General features: G+C 41.4%; 1 protein-coding gene across 1 annotated transcript in view; it reads left to right on the forward strand.

Moving 5' to 3' along the window:
- Positions 1 to 21,038, forward strand: part of FAM81B (family with sequence similarity 81 member B) — a 51,700-nt gene that overhangs the window by 14,305 nt on the left and 16,357 nt on the right. The window lies entirely within an intron of this gene.

The following is a 21,038-nucleotide window of genomic DNA, read 5'->3' on the forward strand; positions in this document are numbered from 1 at the left end:
CAGGGGTACTTACAGCCCTGCCTCCTCCTCATTGGATCCTGAACTCCACCAACTCAGGGTCATTGCAGCTGAGGCTACCCTCCACCTTCACATCTCCTACAAGCCCCTCTATTTGATAGCACGAGGTTCAGTAGCCCACCTCTCCTCATTGGCTCCTCCACAACCTGCATCAAAAAGCTACCCTCAACGCTCTGCAGGAACCTCTAGGACTGTTTGTGCCTGGCTGTGTTGTCCTTACAGTTGATGTCAGGGTAGTTGAAGTCCCCCATGAGAACCAGGGCCTGTGACCATGAGGCAACATCCAGCTGACTATAGGCGGCTCATCAACCTCCTCGTCCTGGTCAGGTGGCCTGTAGCAGACACCCACCACAGTGTCTCCCACATTAGCCTTCCCTTTAGCCCTTACCCACAAGATCTCAACTCACTCATCATCCACTCCCAGGTTGAGCTCCATGCATTCCAGTTGCTCTCTCACATAAAGAGCAACTCCACCACCTTGCCTTCCCAGCCTGTCCTTCCTAAAGAGCACATAGCCTTCCATGGCAGTGCTCCACTCATGTGAGCTATCCCACCATGTCTCTGTGATTCCAGTGAGATCATGACCCTGAGACAGCACACAGACCTCCAATTCATCCTGCTTATTCCCCATGCTTCGCGCATTGGTGTACAGGCATTTCAGGGAAGTAACCGAGCCTGCAGGTTCCCCAGGAGGGGTGAAGAGGACCCTCTGTGATCATTTCCTATCCTCACTTCCGCACTGGCATAATCCCGCTGGACACTATCTGACCTAGGCTGTGCGGTACTGTTCGCCGTGTCTGACACTCCCCTTCCCCCTTCTTGTCTAGTTTAAAGCCCTCCTAACCAGGTTGGCCAGCCTTTTGGCAAAGAGACGTGTGCCCCTCTTGCTGAGACAGTTCCCATCATTCTCCACTAGCTGGTGGTCATCAAACAGAGTCCCATGGTCAAAATTTCACCAGAAGATTAATTACTTAGAAAAACAAGCTCATGTATTGAAAATTAACTCGAGCATTTTCAAATAAGTAATCAGGTTAGAAGAGGGCTGAATATTGCTATAAATCATTTGGGGGTGGAAGCTTACAGCGTTTCTGGAAGGGAGACCATATTCTGGGAAAAATTCTTGATTAATCATATTCAAAGCATGTTTAAAATACACGTACAAAAAGCTACAAGCAAGGGCAATAGACAACTCCAGAAAGCCTATTTTGTGAGAGAAGCTTAAGTATCAAGCAAAGAGAAACAAACAAACAGAAAGGGAAAACAAGACAATTTGTTTTGAAGACATCAGAATTAAAAGAAAAAACCTCAAACACACTTCCACAAGCATCTCAGCTGAACTCCTGCTCCAGAGCCAAACGCTGGGAACACAAGAGCCACAGCCCTCCAAGCCTGGTGGGACCCCCTCAGAGGGAGCTCCCATCAGAGCCTCTCCAGAGGAAGATGGGAAAGGCTGGGACAACCTGGGACTCCCCAGACTGCAGCAAGTCACACGCAGCTCTGCTGAAAACCAGCTCTCCCACAGCTCTGAAGGCACCAACATAGCACCAAGGACTACTCCCCTTCCTGCACTTCTTATCTGTTCTGCTCAGGAATTCAGCAGAGCCAGGATGTTTCTGTTTCCAAAGCTCTCATGCAGCCTTGTTTCATAACTCCCCATAAATGAGCAGCAGCCAAGACACCAGCTCCCTTAATGAGCTCAGAGCATCAGCTCTCATTTAAGAGTAATTAAACTTCTAGAGTCAGACTTCGCAAAAAAAACCCACTATAAACATGCCTGCAAAATTCCTCCCTGATGGAGCAATGACTGCATTATCAAGAGCCCCAGATTACCCCAGGAACAGCAGTATTCACCTTGCTCTGGAAAAGTAAAAGATGACTGTAACCTTGGGAAGGACTTTAAGTAAGGAGCACCTTCCTCTCAGCTGTTTTGGGTCAGTGGTAATACTACCCAGTACCTCTGTGAGTGACCCAAAACATCTAGAGTGGAAGGTGCTAGTCTAAAAACTGTTCTAGGAAAGATATGATGCAAATAAGATAGAAAAAAAGTATTCACTATCACTCTGATCACAAGGATTGGTATGCTTATGTATTCACAAACACCCCGTGGTCTGCTGTCACCCTTCTCTGCTAATCTCCAAAGCAAATTAATTCACGTATTTCTGTGACAGTTGTTCTCTTATAAATTTAAACACAATGATTAAACCATCTTGTAAAATTCATGCTCAGTGTGACATGCATCATCTTTATTTTTAAATTAAGAAAGACTGATCAATTAGTTTCAAGAAAGAGGACTCTAAATGGATATAAAGGTCATACTCTGTACATTTGTTCTGAGGTTTGCAATTAATCTTTCTAGCATCTCTGTTGCATACACTTGCTTATCCTAATGGCTTGCTATTGGTATGGATTTCCAGTGGAAAGGAGATGTGTGGAGCATAGCCAGCAAAAGGTTTTTATCTGCTTTTAACTTTGATCACTGTAACAAGCTGGTATGCAGATACATTTCCCATTTGCTTTCATTACCATATAGGAAGGCCAGTCTGCTTTTTGCCTGTTAAAATAGGAGTTTTCAGATGTGAATGCATGTTTTAATTCCTGTTACGCTTTCTGCATGGAGGTGTGGAGGGCTTCATCAATTCCTCTTGCAGAGTCAGGTGGAAGCCACCAGGTAATCGCAAAACATTGCCAACAATAATTTTGTGTAAAATTTGACAGCCTTTTCTATCTGAATACAAACAACATCTTTCAGAAACTATCATATAATGAGAGTACATGATATCATGAGGCTAAGTAAATTCAAGGAGCTCGCTGTCACGTCTTCCCCACCTGAAACGACCCCGTAGCGTGTGGCTGAGATCAGCAGTAATGCGTGCAGACAAGGCTGCAGAGCCGGCTCACTGGATCAAAGCAGAGTGTCACATGCCGAGTGAACGCGCTGTCCACATCTATCATTACCTCTGTTTCACAGCTCATGTGACTGGGAGCCGCGGAGGGTTATCTGTGAGGGCTGCTGCCTTGCAGAGACCCGCGTAACGCACCATCCTCGGCGGCCGCAGCCTGTTTGGATGTGGGTGCAGGCAGGATGATGGCTGTCTGGACTAAGTCAAAATGACATTTCCCTTCGCTGAATTCAGGTCAGCCTGCACTTCAGGGTTAAGGCAAGCTGGAGGACAATAAAAGTGGTGCTGTTTTGGAGGAATTTCTAGTAAGTTTTTCTACGCCTGCTCTCTCACTGCAACTGATGAAACTTTCATAGACATCTTGAATCTGAATTAATAATACCATGAAGGACATTTAATTCAGGACTGATTTTCCTGCACCGAGTCTATTCAGCCATGCTGGATTTCCCATTATGTACATGAGGATAAACATGTTTTGTATCTCTCTACATGTGGGACCACCCTCTGACCCCAAATGCTCAGGGCAAATGATAAAACTGACAGATCCAGTGTTTTACTAATTCCCTATATAAAGGGTTGCCCAAATGGTATAGAAATGCCAAAAGAAGCATTTATTTAGCTCCCTTAGGGAAGGCGGAGGATATAAATCATTTTGTACCTGGACTATTTCAGTGTCCAATTTTATTTTTAAGTGATTCTCTGTCCTTCTTCCAGGAGTGAAGATGGAGTGATTCTCCATCTTCACAGTTTTGGAAGGTCTCTGTCAGGTAGCAAAAAACCAATGCAGTCCTTTCGGCTCTGCTTTCACCCTGGGATTATTTTATCACAGACATCGCTGACCTGCCTCACTGAAGTGTGGAAGGGTTGTGGCAGTAACGTGTCCTTCCTTCCTGAAGCACTGAGAGGGCTACCGGCTCATGCTGTATCTGACCTAACCAGAGAAACAGACTTAAAGGGATGCCAGAAGAGTGGCCTTCACAAGTTGATTTATTTTTTTTTCAGTGTAATGGATTGAAAAATTTTTGATATGTGATACATTGAAAAGTTTTTGATATCTGGTGAATAGATTTAGTATTTTAGATCTTAGGGAAAATGTACTGGTCAGATGTAGTCATGTCTACCAAAATATCAGAAATGATTTGTAATAAACACTTTCAACTGCATTGAACACGTTAAACTTTAATACCCATGTTTTTCTGATCTTCCTAAGTAACTGTCTGGAAGAATGCCATAGAATTGTCACATTACTTGAAGAGCAAGTTTTCTTCATTGTATTGTATATGTACTTCATTATACTTTTTGTATAATTGAAGTATTAAGTTATATTTACAATTTGTTCCATCAAATTCATGGGAATTCCATTAAAAATAGAGATTGTTTTCCAGAGGGCATGGTTGCAAAGATGTGTTTGTAAATGCCACAGAACTTTACACGATTTTCATAGCAGCTTTTTCTCCTTCTAGATGATATTATATAATTCGTGTTAGACATCACTATGTTCAGCCAAAAAAAAATGAACTATAAATGGAATAACACAAAAGCAATCCTAGCACATTCAGAGGCGTTCCCCAAAAGACTCAAACTCTCAATCTTGAATCATGAGGAAGACTGATATTTTTGCCACTCTAGGATTTCATTTTTTCTAAAGCAGGGAAAAGGTTTGATAGGTCTTCTTTCTTCTACCTTTACCCAGCATGACAATGATGGGCAATTTTTTTCTCTGGCTGCTTTTCCTTGTATATTGGTGGTCTCTAGGCAATGCTCCTAGATTCCTGGCTTTTATTTTTAAACTTTTCCTTCTCCTGGTCTCTTTTTCATCCTGTACTCTGAGCTGCAGTTTTCATCAAATTCAGTTTAATGTCTTGGCAATAAAATAGTGCATATTTTTGATTTAAAAGTATTTTTTAAAATATATTTGATTTCTGCCATCAGCTCTAAACCAAACTGCTTGCTTTCTTCACTTACACGACAAGACACATTTCTGTGAGCCAGCTCCTGCTGTTTGTTCTCTGACTAGAAAAGGGCTCTTGAGATTTTTTTGTGAGTCTCAAGATATTTCAGAGTAACATGACAACACTTACCCTCTCTCCCTGTCGCTGTGATGGAGACTATTTCATACTTTTATTACTCCAAGCTTTAAACTGCATTAATAGTTCTTCTGCAGGGCTGTCAAGAGAGTCGCTCTGTGTTATGGTCCATGCCAGCTGTCTCATGCCTTCACCGAGGCTCTCAAAGAAACAGTGCTGAAATAAAAGGTCAGTGTGAACCAGAGAAGAGGAGAAGCTAAATTAGACCCTGCCTCACCCAACAAGGCAAACAAAATCCTGTAAGCACCACGCATTTCTCAAACAAATAATTCTCACAGTATAGCCTAACACTAAAAAAAATCCAGCAAATATTTTAATTGAAGAGTATAGACAACATATGAATGGCATCATATTCTTACACAGACATTTTCTTCTGTTTAACAGGTCCATTTTGGCAAAAGAGAAGGGAGCATGTTGGTTTAGCAGGTGGCTAGACCATTCCTATTACATGTCAGATTGCTTTGTCAAATATTGAACTTTCAGGTTGATAGTTTCTGTGTCAGACAGTCAGATGGTTTTATAATATCATGCTTATACGCACAAAGATGTGTAAATCATTGATAAAAATGCACAATGTGATTCCTTACACATACACCTCTCCCGTGAAGACATGTTATGACAGAACATTTTCTCCAGCATGAGGATTAGCCCATTGTGAGGCCCTCTCCAGCTTTCTAGAAAGGGTACCCTCCCGTGTGGCCCATATGTAATCCCAGTAAGAGCTGAAACACTTGTTCTCCTCCTCGAATTAACTTTGGTCAGCAATCATGTTGTCCAAGTGAGACAAGAATATAACCAGCAGCACGTTTACCTTTCTGTCTACAAAGTAAAATGTTTTCTCAATCTCTTTGTCCCAGGTGGCACTCAGAAGAGATTTTACCTCTGCAAGCATATAGTGCAGAATGTGTTTGCCAGCCCATCTACTCCAGAGTAGTCACGATAGATTAGAGGGCAAAAGAAGATTGTGTTTTTGTCACAGGTGCTCTAACAGCCAGACACATCCATTAAATGTTTCCCATCTTTTTTTTTTTTTAGATTATTCTCTAAAATTTTTGTGTTCATGTGACAGTATTACATCTTTTCACAAATACACTATCACTAAGGTAAAAATGTGTAGAGGCATAATTGTTTAGTCATTCTTACACTTTTATTTGTTTATTTATAAACATTCTTAAACATCTCTTCTCACTCCATTGAGAACAAAGTCCTGTCCATGTTTCATATTTCCAGAAAGAATTCATAACAGCTTTGTAGCAGAAAATTACCACAAGACAAAGTTACTTGGAGAAACAGAGTAGAATGAATTAATGGAGTCTCTAAAAGGTAAATCTTCTGTTCTATGTGGGTATCTCTTTGTGTTAATGTGGATATATAACGTGTTTTCTCCACGAGTAATCTGTCTACTCTGCCTTGGATAGGTTACACAAACTATATCCTTCAGACAGCAGACAAAAATAAAAATACAAGGTACAAAGTCAATATCCTTAAGCCACGTAGTAAAGTAGCCTTATAATATACCAATAAGGCTGGTAGAGTCTTCCTCTTGAACATAAGGTCTCTGCTAGTAGAAAGCTGGACAAAACAAGAAACAGCTCTTTCTGCCAACTGCATCTTACTCCTAACAAATAAAAAGAGCATTAGAAAAAAATTGGATTGTTCGTGACTTTCCTATGGTTAAGTATGAGCTTTACTGCATTTTATATGCAGTATAAGCCTTTACATAATTTAATTATAGGATAAAGCAGTGATATTTCTCAAAGATTATTTTATAGTGCAATTTAATTATTGTGCTGTGTTAGGTAGGGTAGTATATTTAATTTAATTAATTAAATTTAATAAATACCTGTGTAGGGCTCAACACTGCAAAGTATTACAACCATATGTCCAGCTGAGGTAATTGAAATAACATATCCTACATATCCTATGGAGCTAACAACTTTCAGATGGGAAACCATAACATTTAATTTCAATAGCTATCTAATCATTCAGCAAATAAGAAACAGGAAAATAGCACATCATCTTAGACCTAGCAGTCCTGCACATGGAAATATCAGCATTATCCTGCTAACTTTCTTATGTAAATTGACGTGGATTTCAAAGTGCTTAATGCTCCCAAACTTTGCAGTGTACATTGCATATATGTGCATACACACAGATACAATCTTCTGCAGTATCATCTGTCCTCCTGATGACACACTCCCTTTCTGTATTTTCAGTACATTTATTTTCTTAGATCAGCATGTTCAGCTGCAAGACAATATCATGATTTTCGCTTGTGATAGCAGGAATCACTAAAAATAAAAATAACAATAATTCTAATTGCATTTAGTACATGAAAGAAATTTATGTTTCTGTTTGCAAAGTAACTCTAGAGTAATGAGTAATGGGCCTGTCCTAGCTGAAGCCAAATGCAAGTGTTTTCTCCGGAACTATTGAAAGCCAAATGCTATTTGGATGCAAGTAGAACATTTAACTGAAAAAAAAAAAAAAAAAAAAAAAAAGTGTCCATAAGACTTTTAACTCCCATCCTGGTCTGCTAAGTGAATACAGATTATACATTAGTGATTTGCAGGTGACAGTCTTCTGTTTTCTGGGAGGCATAGGGCTCCTTTGCAGACCATCTGCTTCTAGGTAGAGCTGCACTAAAGAAGTGACAAAGCTGAGCTAATAATCACTTTTAAGACAATGTTCCTAGTCATTTAACAGAGCTCCTAAGAAGTTACTACTGTCCTTTACACCTCCTTTCTCACAATTTCCACCGAGTCTTCACTTCTACCTGTGAAATAGTCAATGAATTTTGTGGGTTTTTCTGTTTCCAGGGTGTCCTGTGTTTTATGTCATGGCTTGCACAAAGCACAGTTCCAGCTTTGGGTTAGCTATATCTATCTTGCTTAATCACAGTGTGCTTTTATGAAGTTTGGACTTCTTTTACCCAGCTGGGATCATGCTGCTTGGGTCTTCCAGTTTAATGAACTTAATATAACAGAGGAAGGATTTACCTAATACAGGTACTTAATGAATATTAAAGATTTGTATTTGTACTTTTGTTCTTACTACTTTGTGATTCATTGAGCTACTTATGTTGATAAAATTGCATGTAATCCACACTGGTAAAAACACCATGGAATAAAGTATCAACAGAAGTGCTAGGAAAAGTGTGGGGAGAAAAAAAAGATACAAATATGGGATACTACACAGTAAAAAAGTCCTTACTGACACTTTTGTTTCTATTCCTTTTCCCGTTGCAAGAAATTTTAAGATGGTATATCAACAACAATGTATTTTACTCAATAGCAAAACTGGTATCTTTGAATTCCTACTACAGCTGCTTAGAAGTAACTTAAGAGAAATAATAATTTATCTATAAATTCCAATATTATCTACGGTCTTTTTGGTGTAATATCTAAATGTTTCTGATTCCTTTTTCCTTAGTTTTTCTGCTTCAGCACAGAATTTATGCCATTTGTTGTGAGCAATAAAAATTCTTGATCTGGAAGAGGGCCCAGATCTGTAAAAAAGATAATTTATTATTATAATGATTCATCTTTTCTTATATTCCTAGTTTCTTATGAGTGTCTAGTCATGGTTTCCCTATCAGCTCTTATTACGTTTTTATAAATGTTTTCCAAACCCAGTGGGTTCCATTAGGAGAGCTATAAGGTTAGGACTTATTCAAGGATGCTCTGGTACTTATGATTCACCTAGCACTTCTTGAGAAGGTTATTCCCCAAAGAAAACTCAGAAATCCATTTTTAAGATGATTACTCTGTTGACCTTTCTTCTCTCAACCTTATCATCCCACCACTCTCCATTACGTGCAGTGCCTCTGTGGGGGGAGGTGTTGTTACTGTGAAAGATATAAATATAGAATTTTCCTTCCCTTTACTATCTGTAGAGGTGCACAGAGAGTCATGACATAAAGAAGTCCTGCAAAACACGCAGAAATTATTTTAACCTGTTTTTAAAACAGCAAGCCTTGAGCCCATTACATATCTCATGTATTTATTGGTTTGTTTATTTTCCATGTAGCTAAATTCAATGTTGTCTCATCTTTTCTATTTGTAAACTTTCCCTGCAAGGTTTACTATGGAATGGATCTGAGTTTCTAACAATAACTAACATTCAGCTGTGTTAGTAAGTTAAATAGTCCCCTTTCCTCTGGGTTGTTCATTCTTGTCAGCAATGGATAATGGGCATTTGCAGTTTCTCTTCTAGAGAAGCCCTAGGAGATTGCTGCTGTGGCTGCCTACTGGATGGTGACACTTTCCAGTGACCATTCCCAAACCTGCTGGGTTTTCAGCTGAGTGGGGTACCCATCTTTATTTTCATGACCCAAAGACATTTTGTATCTGATTCACCTCTGGCAAAATTAATGGAAAAGTGCCAAGGGTTTTTCCTGTGAGCAGAGGCCAGTGCTAGAGTTATGCCCAGAGCTCTGTCACCTGACATTTCATTCTAGCCCCCAGGCAGGAAACATGGATTTATTCCAGACAACCAGCTTGATTTTCACACATCATTCCCCAAGTGGGTACCTTCCCCAGAATTACTCTTACTGCTAGTTAGCATCCAAATTAAGATGATGGCTTTGCTGTCTGTTTGCATCCCTGTTCCAAAGAGGACTAGAGCAGAAGTAAAAGTGGAGGCCAGCATGTTCAGTATAGAAATGTTTTGACTGTGCTACTGGAGCTATCCGCTTGTTATGAGATACATCATCTCTAACAGTATCACAGAAAGATTTAAATTGATTTATGTTTTGTTTTCTTGAGATAAGATATTGTTTATGCTCAGAGATATTTCCTTAAGGGTCTCTTATTTTTCTTACATAGTCAATTGTTCCTTTTGACTTATATCTGTAAAATATCAGTCATTTTCTATTTGCAGAAGCAGCAACAGAAAGAAAGCAATTGTCATTTTGCATTTCTACATCTTGACATTATCCTTTCTATGCAGCGTCCTGCACATCCATGTTACCTAACATGAGCCACCCACTAGCAGATTTTACTGATATGTGACAGGCTGGCCATGTACTTCTCTGACCATACACGCCAAGATCTATTTGTGCCTAATCCCTCTCTATTCGTACAGATATTTTTAAGGATACGCAGAGCTTATACAACCTCCCCATTCCTACATCCAGCAGTGGAGTGATCACATTATCAATTCAAAACCAAATCAATCTTATTTCTATGTAAGGGCAAATCATTGTGCAGAGCTTTCCTTGATAGATGTTGAGCACGGAGCTACAGAAAATCAGCAGCTGGAGCAAGGGGACCCTGTACCACCAGAAACAGGGGGACACATCCGCATCATGAGCCTATGGAGCAGGAGGACAAGGTTTGCCTATGTCCTGCTGAGTGGTGGCTGATCCTCAGTCACGACCCCTCAGCTTGCTCCTCTTGTGGCAGTGAGAAAGAAAAGCAACTCTTGACTCCACCACCCTTCTCCAGAAGAAAAAGAGATCATGACTTGAGCACAGTGCTGTAGCTCGGATATACAAGAGCAATGCACTGCTGCTCCTTGGCACACTTCCTCCTCGGAGCAGATGGCCAGGTTTCCTGGAAACCCCAGCAAACACAAACCTCTTGACAACAGCTATCCCAGAGGACTGGGGAGCTTGTGACCTCTCTGCCTGGCTGTTTCTGCTGTGACATGCTAAGGAGGCAAGTTGTGGGCATGATTTCAGGCTTTCATTTGAATTTAAAGCCTTTTTCCTACTCTGAGGGGACAGAAATTTTGCGAGTTTAGCATCAGGTGTATTTGCGGTTTGCTTGCTCTTTTCCTGGGCTGCCTGACAAACTTGCAAAGTGGCTGCTGGCTGCATGGGGAGCTCATGTTGGTAGCGCTTGGGTATGTACAAACAGCTATTTCCTTAGCAATTGCTTTTGGGGTTTGAAAAGATTGATGAGACTAAACCTGAAGTCTCAAAACAGGAAAGCAGAAACCATCATTTACGGAGTAAAGTATAATCCCAAATTAGAGAATGTAATAGTCAGGAAAAGTTCTTTGGCTTTCCTGAGACTTTCAGCTGACCCATTCAAAGGGGAAATTCAGTGCAGAGGTGGCACTGGTGAATAATCGATAACTAAATCCCAGTCTGCAGCTCTGTTACTCTGGTTATGTTTTCTAAATCTTTTATTAATTATTATTTAAGATGTTTTTATATCAAAACCACTGCATAAGCAGGTATTATATATGTATCACAGACCGGGACATTTGAATTCCAGAAAGCCTTTGTGATTGCCTTTCGCAGAGTCACAACCACGTGCATTACTGAGTTAAATTCATGCACTCATAACTCATGATGTGGTGAAGCAGGGCACTGCAGACACAAGTGTGCTGTGTTTATTTACTGTGCTTTCTTGCTAAGAACACTAGAGAAAAGTTTATTTTTCAGTCTACCTCTAAAGTATCTATATGGGTTGTTGCAGTACTGAAGGCACTCTATGGGACAAAAGCATTGTTTCTGGAGGACACTGATGCAAACATAGTGATTCTGAGAAGGTTGTATCTGAATCACTAAGAAGAGAATTTCACCCTAGTGTTTATGATTTTTAACTGTGAATACCTGCCAGCTTTACCAGTCCAGATAGTCTTCTCTTTGACGTGTGCTGCTTGATGCCAGCCGGGCTGTTTTGTTCCTTGAATTAACCCAAGGGGAAACTGCCCCCCAAACCCCTAGCAAGGTAGGAGCAGAAATGACCCACATGTGTCTTATGGTCTGGGGTGAGTGCACTATAGACCAACACTCGTGCTCTAAGGATGGGCTATAAATGCTTCCTTGGCACCTGTGGTACTCCCATCTGCTCTGGGCAGTGCGTGTTTGCTCCCTGCACTTGGAGAGGCTTCACCTCGGCTAGGGCAAATTCATTCCTCCTAGGTTCGAAACCAGAAGATTCACTAAAACAATAAACCCTGCTTTCACGTGCTCTTGAGTTTGATAGCAGCCTTCACATGCAGGAAAGAAAAGCTATATTGATATAGACAGCATCCCTGCTCTAAGAACTGTCTGTAGCAGTTTGTGAGCACACTTGAAGTACCTAGATCTACATAAAATTTCTGAACCCATCACTTACTTCAAGCCTTCTGCAATCTCCAGGCAGAATCATGGAGGAATCAACGCATGTGTGCGCAGCACCTCGTCCCCTACTGCTTTGTTCACATGAAATCTCCAGCAGGGTTACTAAACATTTCATTTGCTTGCAATCTTAGTTTTCACACTCATTTTGAGAGGTTTTGCATGACTCTGGTGGTCCTTCTGAATGTGTCAATGTCTTTACAAGTCGCAGCCAGAATAAGGAAGGCTCTGTTTTCAGAGCATCTCCGAGGATGCTCCTCCAAAAAGACGAAAGCCCTGAGAGGTGCTGGAAAGCTTTGTGCAAGCTGTCTCTTGAATTCAGCGCCAAGGCTGCAATGTGGCATGTGGGGATTTGCAGACACAATGCCTCACTAACTCACATAGGGGAAAAAAAGCCCTGCAGTTAGCATTTCTCATAAAATTTGAGTTAAAATATTTGCAAGCAAACCCCTGCTCGAAGTCAAGCAGAGCCATGCAGCTGCAAATTGACAGAACCAGCTTGTTGCAGAGCTTGCAAGAATTAGATATTTTTCCAACTCTGCCTTTGAAAACAAGCTCTAAAACTGGCACCAGTGCGAGCAAAAAGGGAAAGTTGTTGCAATTACGCAATTATGTACAGGTTGAACCTATGTTCTGAACAATATTGTAGACAGGATTTTTCTGAAGGACTTGCTGTTGCAATGTGTTCAGTATACATTTGATATTTCTTCTTTTAGCAGATTATTTGGCACATGTGCCACCATTTAGCCATGGTGAGAAAAAAAAAAAGTGAGAAATTATACTGGCAATGCTAGAATTTTTCATGTGACCTGGATAGACAATAAAATGTAAGGTTTTGACTCCAGCTTTTGAGATTTGATCCTACATCCAAACAATTGCTTACAGTCAGGCTCAATTGCCTAGTGTCTTGTCCATCAAACTTTAGGCACTTCAAGATTATTTGATAAAACAAATTAGGCAGCTCATAAAACAGCTGCTCATAGGAGCCCTCAAGGTCTTAGAATTTAAGAAAAATGGAGCAAGCAAGCTAAAGGGTGAACCAAAAAGTGCAACTTTGGCTGAGAAACATGCGATTTCTCTTCTGCCTACATAATATAGTATTGAAACTGTGCATCCTTTTACAGAAGCTGGTCCCCAAAATCACACAGCTTCCCTCTCACTTGGCCTTTGCCATCTGCATGTCATTCTGCAGAGCAGGCTCCTGCGAGGCAGCCTCAGCCAGCACTTTTGCAGTGTTTGCAGCCCCTGAACTGCTGCCTGCTCCCTTGACAGCCTAATTTTGAGCTTAATGACCTGGACCATCATGTGCTCTCATGATATGAGTGACTGGCTCCAAAACTGCTCACCTGTACTAGTTTTTCATTATTATCATGGTTATCTCTGTATGGTCACCAGGTCTACCCTCTGGAAGGTCTAGCTTCTCTGCTTGCTTTGGAGCAGAAAACTGGTGTTGCAGCCAGAGTTCAAATAAAAAGCCAAGAGATAGATGTGTGCGGCAGGGGGATGGGAAAGCACTTTACTAAACTGCTTAGAGCTTTATCATTGCTTAGAAACCTCCAGTTTAGCATATGCTGTCAAGGAATTGCTAATAAGAGCATCGGGATTATTAATGTATGACAGAGGCAATTGGAAACCCTATCATCAGCACTGACAAACCATTACCATAGATAAAGTTCAAAACATCTGTTACTCATTTTAATAAGGAACATGCCTGCAGTCAAACATACCAAATACTTCTACTCACCTACAGTGTGGTCACTCTTTGCCCACAGCCTTTTCTCTCCATTTCCTGTGTTCTGTTTCTCACCAAGAAACTATGTCAAAAAACAGGGGAACAGCTCAGAAAAGTCCCACTCTTCTCACTGCAGCACGAGTTGTGGTTTTGGGGTGGGATATGCTTCCTGGAGGGTGTCAAAGCTTAGTCATGCCGGTTGTGCCTCTACCCGTTTCTTGGTGTCGCAGCGCTGCTGGCACAGCTGCGCGCTTCCCCGAGACGCGGCCGCAGAGGTGCCCATCGGGATGGAGGGAGTGGGGTTGGCAGCCCAGAGAGTCCTTTGGGCAGGGGCTCTCCCACTTCAAAGGCAGAAGAGGCTGCCAGGTGAGCCAGCCTCCCCTGCAGGTCCTTGTTTTACAGCTGTGCTGTAGTTATAGTAGTGCATTTTACTTTATTTTGCTGTATGTCTTATTTCAGGATGAATTATATACATCTTACTAGTGTGCTACCTGCTTAAGAGAGGATCTTTTCAACTGCTATGCAATTTCATGCCTCCTTTATAGTCTCATTTCTCTTCATGCAGAAGCCTTAATAATGATTTATTTGATTAGCAGCAGCAATGAGCTAAGTGCTCCATAATACGTAAAAAAACAGCTAATAATTCATGGGGTTTATACATCTATAAATTAAAAAGAAACCGCTTTGCATATTTTTTTCATCCTCTCGTTTATTGCTAGAAGGGAGAATAATTTAGAAGATATGTATTTGTATATAGATAACAAGAGACAAGTAACATAACTAATCATTTTACTGAGTTCATTACTTAGAGCACAACATAAATAAATTCAACTCACCACCCCGCAGTAGCCTTTGATTCCCAAGTTAATCTCATTTTGGGGTCAACCTTCATTATCACATCGTAATGGTGAAATACGACGCCTTGCGCAGTGCATGCTACCGCAGCACAGGAAGACGTGGAGCTAAGGGAAGCTGTGTCAGTGAGCCCATTATTGTGGTGCCCTTTCCGCCACAGCAACATAAAATTGTTCTTAAGAACTGAGTGATTCATACTGAAGCATTGTAAGTGCCTGCAGCCCAGCAGTGTGCTTTCCCAGGACCTCGGGGACTGCTCTGGAGCAGCGTGCTGTGGTTACGCACAAGGGCATCTCTGCTGCATAATTACGCACCCTCTGCCTGTAAAATTGGCTCGGTTTGAATTGGCACATTGAAATGGTGCTTCAGTTTGCACTGCTACCCTTCCTAAACATCATGCCCAAACCAACCCCTTTAGCTGAACTGGGATGGCCCAGCACGCAGCTGGTCCCAATGCCTCTGCACCAAGAGGCAGTTATAAGGTAAGGCTGATGCTCAAAAGTGCAGAAGAGCCCTGTCATAAACTGGACTCTGGTCCCTACTCCTGTGACTCTTTTATACAGCAAAGAAATATTTGCTTGGTCCTTGAGAAACATGCAAGGTGTAAAACTGCCCCTGGTTATTCTCAGTTGATACTGTAAACTGATGCTGGCATGCCCCTTCCACAAGAATATGGGGACTGGCCTCCTTTAGAGTCATTGCATGCTCTTTCTGCTTATGAAAAACATAGTTTCAAGTCCTTGCCTCAAGCCTTTGATCTGCTGATTTGACTAACCGGGAGGTGAAGCTAGCATCAACCATTCTTAAAATTTGGACACTGTTTTTTTGTTTGTTGGTTGGCTCCCTTTGGGTTTTTTGATGACATTTCAAGCTATTAGTATGAGTGACCCTTGGAGGCCACTGGTTTCAGAGCACCTGGGCCTCACAGCTCACTGGGCTCCCTCCCTCTGGAGCGGCTATCGGTGCAGGCCCAGCAGATACTGTGGGAGGCTGCTGTTAATGGGGAAATGCAGATTATTAGATACTGCACAATCTCCTTTGAATTTTCTAGTATAGAATTTTTTCCCATGCTAAACTATGGGAAATGTTGGTATTCACTGAGCTGGTAGATAATTGTTTAAAATTCAGATCAGTATATTGCAACAGCAGCCATACACAATTTGTATCATTAAGTTTCTGCAAAGTTTGGAGGGCTTTTTAAAAACCTGTGGTCAAATAAAATCACAACTTTTCATTCTGTGTGGCCAGGTATATTATAAGTGTCAGGTAGTTCTCAAAATTAGCCTTAGTATTTTTTTAAACGGGCTTTTGCACAGCAGGTACTACCCCTGTTGCTCAGAGGAGATGGAGAAATCCCCTGTAGGATTAATGGGAGGGAAGGGACCGCTGCAGCACTGCACGAAGGGCAGCATGACCTGGATCAGAAGCACCACCCACGCTGTTCCTAACCAGTGGACACTTTCGGGACACGGGGTCACTGGCAAATGGCCAATAGCTGCTTATTTATATCCTGCTTGGATACAGATTTCAGGAAAAAAAAAAAAAGTCAGGTAAATGATTTGTGATAGATGCACACAAGTGAATCCAGTCATGTGGCAGCCCCTGCCTGAGTGAAGCAGTTTTTCAGACGTACAGCATGTTTTTGCTTCCCTACCCAGCCCCAAGATTCCTTTTACCTTTGCCAGAGGTGCAGCGTGAGGCTCACCTGTGCACAACTCCCCCGCCACAGGCTTCTCTCCCAGCTCCAAGGCCCTCCTGCTGAGGCCGCCTGGCTCCTCCATCCTCCACCCGGCCCTTTCGATCATCTGGGCAGCTGAGATTGTCACCATGGCCCCCTGCTCCAATGCGAGTTTTCCCAGGAGTTTTTCGTAAGCCCCTATCAGCAGCTCAATCAGAAAAAGTCCACATTCTCTTCAGGCCATATCATTCACCGCTGTCTGCAGGATATACAGAGAAGTGGAGATGGATCTGTGTCTGTGCAGAGCAGTCAGGGTTTGTGTGAGCTGAAGGAGCAGGTTGATCACTCATGGCGTGAAGTGCCGTCACACTGGGTTATTCTTTCCCAGAGAAGTAAAAGAACACCGCTAAGTAATAGCAAATTGATTAAGTGCCATTTTTCAATGTTTCTCCTTTGAGTTTACTTGGTATTTCCTTGCAGTCACTTTAACCCTGTAGGCCAGTAACTTATTTTCCCTGAGTTAGGACTACAGCTGTGCCATCAAAACGGTGCTTATGAAAGGTTAAGTCTTGCTGACAAAACAGTGAAGGTATACTGGGAGCAAAAGATCCTCTGTTTTTTTTTTAATCAAAGCCCTTTCAGTAGTAACAGAAAAAATATATATATATATATATAGTGTAAGAATTTCAAAGATTTTTATTTCCTGCAAGCTTCAAGAAAATCAATAGCCCTGTGGAGATTTAAATGGGTGTCGCTGCTGGTGGAAACTGTTCAGCACAAAGCTGGGGTCATTTGTCTTGTTTTATTTGGTGTCCACTTAGCAACAGCAAGCAGAAGTACAAGTGCAGCTTGCAGCTAACCCATCACGTGCCTCTTGGGAGGATTTAGGGGCTGAGGTGGGATTTTACAGCTTGTATTACTAGGAGGAATGGGAAGTTTCGGGATCATTGCAGGGAACGGAAGGTATGACAGATTGGGAAAGATCATAGGAAATATGGAAAGGATATTGAATTATTTTTTATTAAATGAGAATGCAGAGCTGTAGATTTAGGAAACCTTTTGTAAAGCAACATTTTAACGGGGCTTTGTTCAGTGCAAGAAGTTAAAGCACAGTCTCCAATGGTCTGTAGTAAACTCTGCTTTTCTCTTTACTAAAAACATTCCCAAAAAGGTTTATGAATGTATGGATCATGTACTGGAACTGCAGATAACTCTCTACCTCTGCAGCGACACTTGCCAAGGACAGGGGAGAGACTGGGGCATTTGCTGGGCTGTGACATGAAGGCACCTTCATTTTTCTCATGCTTAAAGTTTTCACTTTCAATATGACTCAGATTACCTTGCCTACCTTTTAATTCATTTCTTCCTATCACCATCCAGTCCCTTGTGCCCTTTCTAGCTTCTGTCTCTAGACCCAGAATGCATTCTTGAACTCGCAGATGAAGATGCAAAATGTTACTATTTGATCTCTGATTCTATTAATCTTGTTTCTCCACTTACAGTTTTCTTCTTTTGTTTGGCACATTTTCTATGAAACAAGATAGATTCCTGGCTATAGGGCTGAAGCCAGCCAGTTGCTTGTGGCTCTTACTAACGTTTAGTAGTGCAAGACCTAAAATTGCAATGTAATATAGCCAAGCTTATCCAAGATTGGGGAGATGTTTTTCAGTTTACTTCCTTCTTCTAGCAGGATGTTTGCTGGTAATACCTGGGTATTTGAGGCCAGTGACATGGTGACTTTTAATACCTTAGTTAAAGAAGAGAACAGCTCACCTTCCTTGGCACTGAGCCACAAGAAATAGCTCTGGCTATGGAAAACATTCTGAAGTGTGGGGGAACACTTGGTGTAAAGTATGTTTAGCATATTAGGTCTTTGGGGTCTGAAAAAAATCTTGGCTTCTTCACTTAGTAGTTAATTGGGATTGATGTGATTAAGGTAGTAGCTTCAAGGGTAGTATGTAACACACACTCAGATCTTTCAAACGAGGTCATTAATAAACCAAAGTGGCTTGGAATTCTTAAATTAATATTAGTTCTACCACATGCAAGCAAATCAAAGCTAAAATTTTAATTTTAAATGAGAAGGCCAGCAAAGTGAGCAGCAGAAGTTAATTTCTCTTAATGATGGTTCCAAATCTTTGTCCAAACCATCTAGGGTACTGACAAAGGATCTAGGGCATTTTATGGCCTTTATTATGCATGTGAGCACTCAGAATGACACAAACTGACAGCTGGTAGAGGGTGATTATTGTCAAAGTTTCATAACTGCAAAGGGGAGATTTATGGCAGATGACACAAGGTATTTGCCTCCCATGCTCCCAGAGGTTTGCATTTAGAGAAGCACTTGAAGCTCACCGCAGATAGCTTGTCGTCCAACAGAGTCAGCTGGGGGTATAAAGTAAGCAACATGAAAATTCTAAGTCCATTGGACTTGGGTGCTGATTGCAGCAGGCATCTTGCAGGCTCAGGCCCTTCAAGATGGACTCAAGAAAGCAAACTTGGCTGTAAAAAGTTCTCATTAGCCGGATGAGTTACTTTTTTTTGGTGTTTCCTTTCTTTTTTTTTTTTCTTTTTTTCTTCTTCTTCCTAGAGTCTTCATTGCCTTTTCAGCTCTGGCTGGATCTCCGGGAAGCCAGACTAATTTACTAACTCTGCAAAAAACTAATTCAGCTGAAAAGGAAGATTTCTCTGCTGGACAGATGGATACCAGACATGAGTGGGTAAACAATTGGTCAGCGGGAAAGGGGAAAGAGCAAGCAAGAGGGAAGCAAGGGAGAGTGAGACCTGTACTTTTTGGTTACAGGAATCACTGAACATAACTCGGTTACCTCGGGCTCTCATGGCCATTTGGTTCACTGAGAGAAACAGATAGCTGGGCAACCTTAAGAGCTACAGACCAGCCTTTCCAGACCATTTTGACCAACCTCATTACTTCTGCGCTTCCATCACTCTGGGTCCCAACATACAGTTTTGTTTTGCAACAACTTTCTTCTAACTTTCTTCTTCTTTCTTTCTTTCTTCTAACAGAGTCATTATTTACATGTAGTAGGCAGAGTTTAAACAACAAAAACCTATACAAATATTCTCTTATCTAAGCTTAGCTTAGCATTTGACTCAAATTAACAGGGATGCTTTAGCTATGGAAATCCTCTCCATTTTCCCATAAGCTAAGCTTCGTCCAACTTCTTTTCATCCTTCTCTCTCCCCTTTCTCAGTGCCTCAAAGTGACTGTTTCCAACTCCTCATTGACAAGATCTTGCTGACAGATATTCAAGAATCCAAGCTGATTTGCTCTTTCTTTAGGCAGCTCCAAACTCAGTTAGAGGAGCTTTGACCCAAAAACCTTTAAATGGCTGTTTTACCAAAGTGCATTGTGAAAGAGTAGCAGTAAGTGCATGGGAGGATGGGAAGAAATAGAATGGCAGCATTATCAACAGCTCCAGAAGCAATAGTCTAGAAGGCCCCACTCCATGACAGAATAATAACTCAAGAAGCAGAATGCAAAAAAATGTACTGGAAATTCAGAATTAGAAGTTACTCAGAAAAACAGATGCTTGGAAAGACTGGGTCTAGTTAGATTGTAATAGCTGGATTGTCCTGCTGGATTGTCCTTTACAGTGTAGAGGAGAAATCTCAGCCTGGGCCATGTCAAGCAGCTATATGCATTGATAAGAAAAAAGAATGATCATGCTAAGACTTAGCTTTTACTTAGCAAGCTCCTGATACAGCAATCTCTTTTCTTCTGTGTCTTTCTACAGCTAGGAAAGTCAGGGTGCAGGGGGTGGAGTGACCCAGCAGAGCAAATCCATGCACATGCCCACATGTTCAGGAGAGCTTAACCAGGGTAGGAGTGATGTATGCTGCTCCCAGTAGCTCAAAAATTTCTTGGCAAACTTGAAAAGATGGATGAAGCAGCTCATCCCATTGGTACCATGTCTGAGGGAAGCCCATTAGGCTCCTCAGCAAGAAAATGACTGCACAGAAGATGAGAAGGCAGAGCAGCTAAAGGAGAAAAGTCTTCAGAGATTATATATTTAAGTCTCCAACAACTCTGGCTAAGGGCTTAGGCTTAAATCAAGTCATTGCTGCTGCGCAGTAGGTTGTTGTACACCAGCAGAGCCATGGTGCCTTTGGCTATCCACATGCACATGCTGAGCCACCATAAGTGAGAGAGGCAAGTGCATCTTATTTTAGACTTACCTTAGAGTATTTTAAGACATCTTCTTCCATATGCACCAAAGGCTATGCTCGTGCTCATGGGCAAATCATGTAAGTCTTGGTGACCGATCAAGTTGCAATAACCACATTGAGCCTAGGTCACACCTTGATGATCTTCAAGAAACTTTTCTTCTCAAGCTACTAGTTGTTTTCCTCTTAAATACGCTTACAAACAAGAAGTTTGTGTTTTTTATTTTTATTTTATTTTTATAAGATGCTTATAAATACTAGAAGGAAAAAAAAATAGATTATGGACACAGATCATTTTCAGCCTGCAACTTGTTCTATCACCAGCAAAAGCGAACATACAACCTTACCTGACCACTTAGAGTTTTTGCCAAGAAGAGATTGAAATTAAATGTTCATATCTTGCAGTTACTTCATGGCTGCCAAAGGTCGTGTTTATTTTAAAACTGTAATGGCACAGACAAATGTAAAGCAGCTCTTGGTACACAAAGACATGAGGCAGCTGCAG

Source organism: Tinamus guttatus, unplaced genomic scaffold (genome assembly GCF_059628265.1).
Source record: "Tinamus guttatus ecotype Peru unplaced genomic scaffold, ASM5962826v1 Tinamus_guttatus_pri_ptg000517l, whole genome shotgun sequence".
Lineage (NCBI taxonomy): Eukaryota > Metazoa > Chordata > Aves > Tinamiformes > Tinamidae > Tinamus > Tinamus guttatus.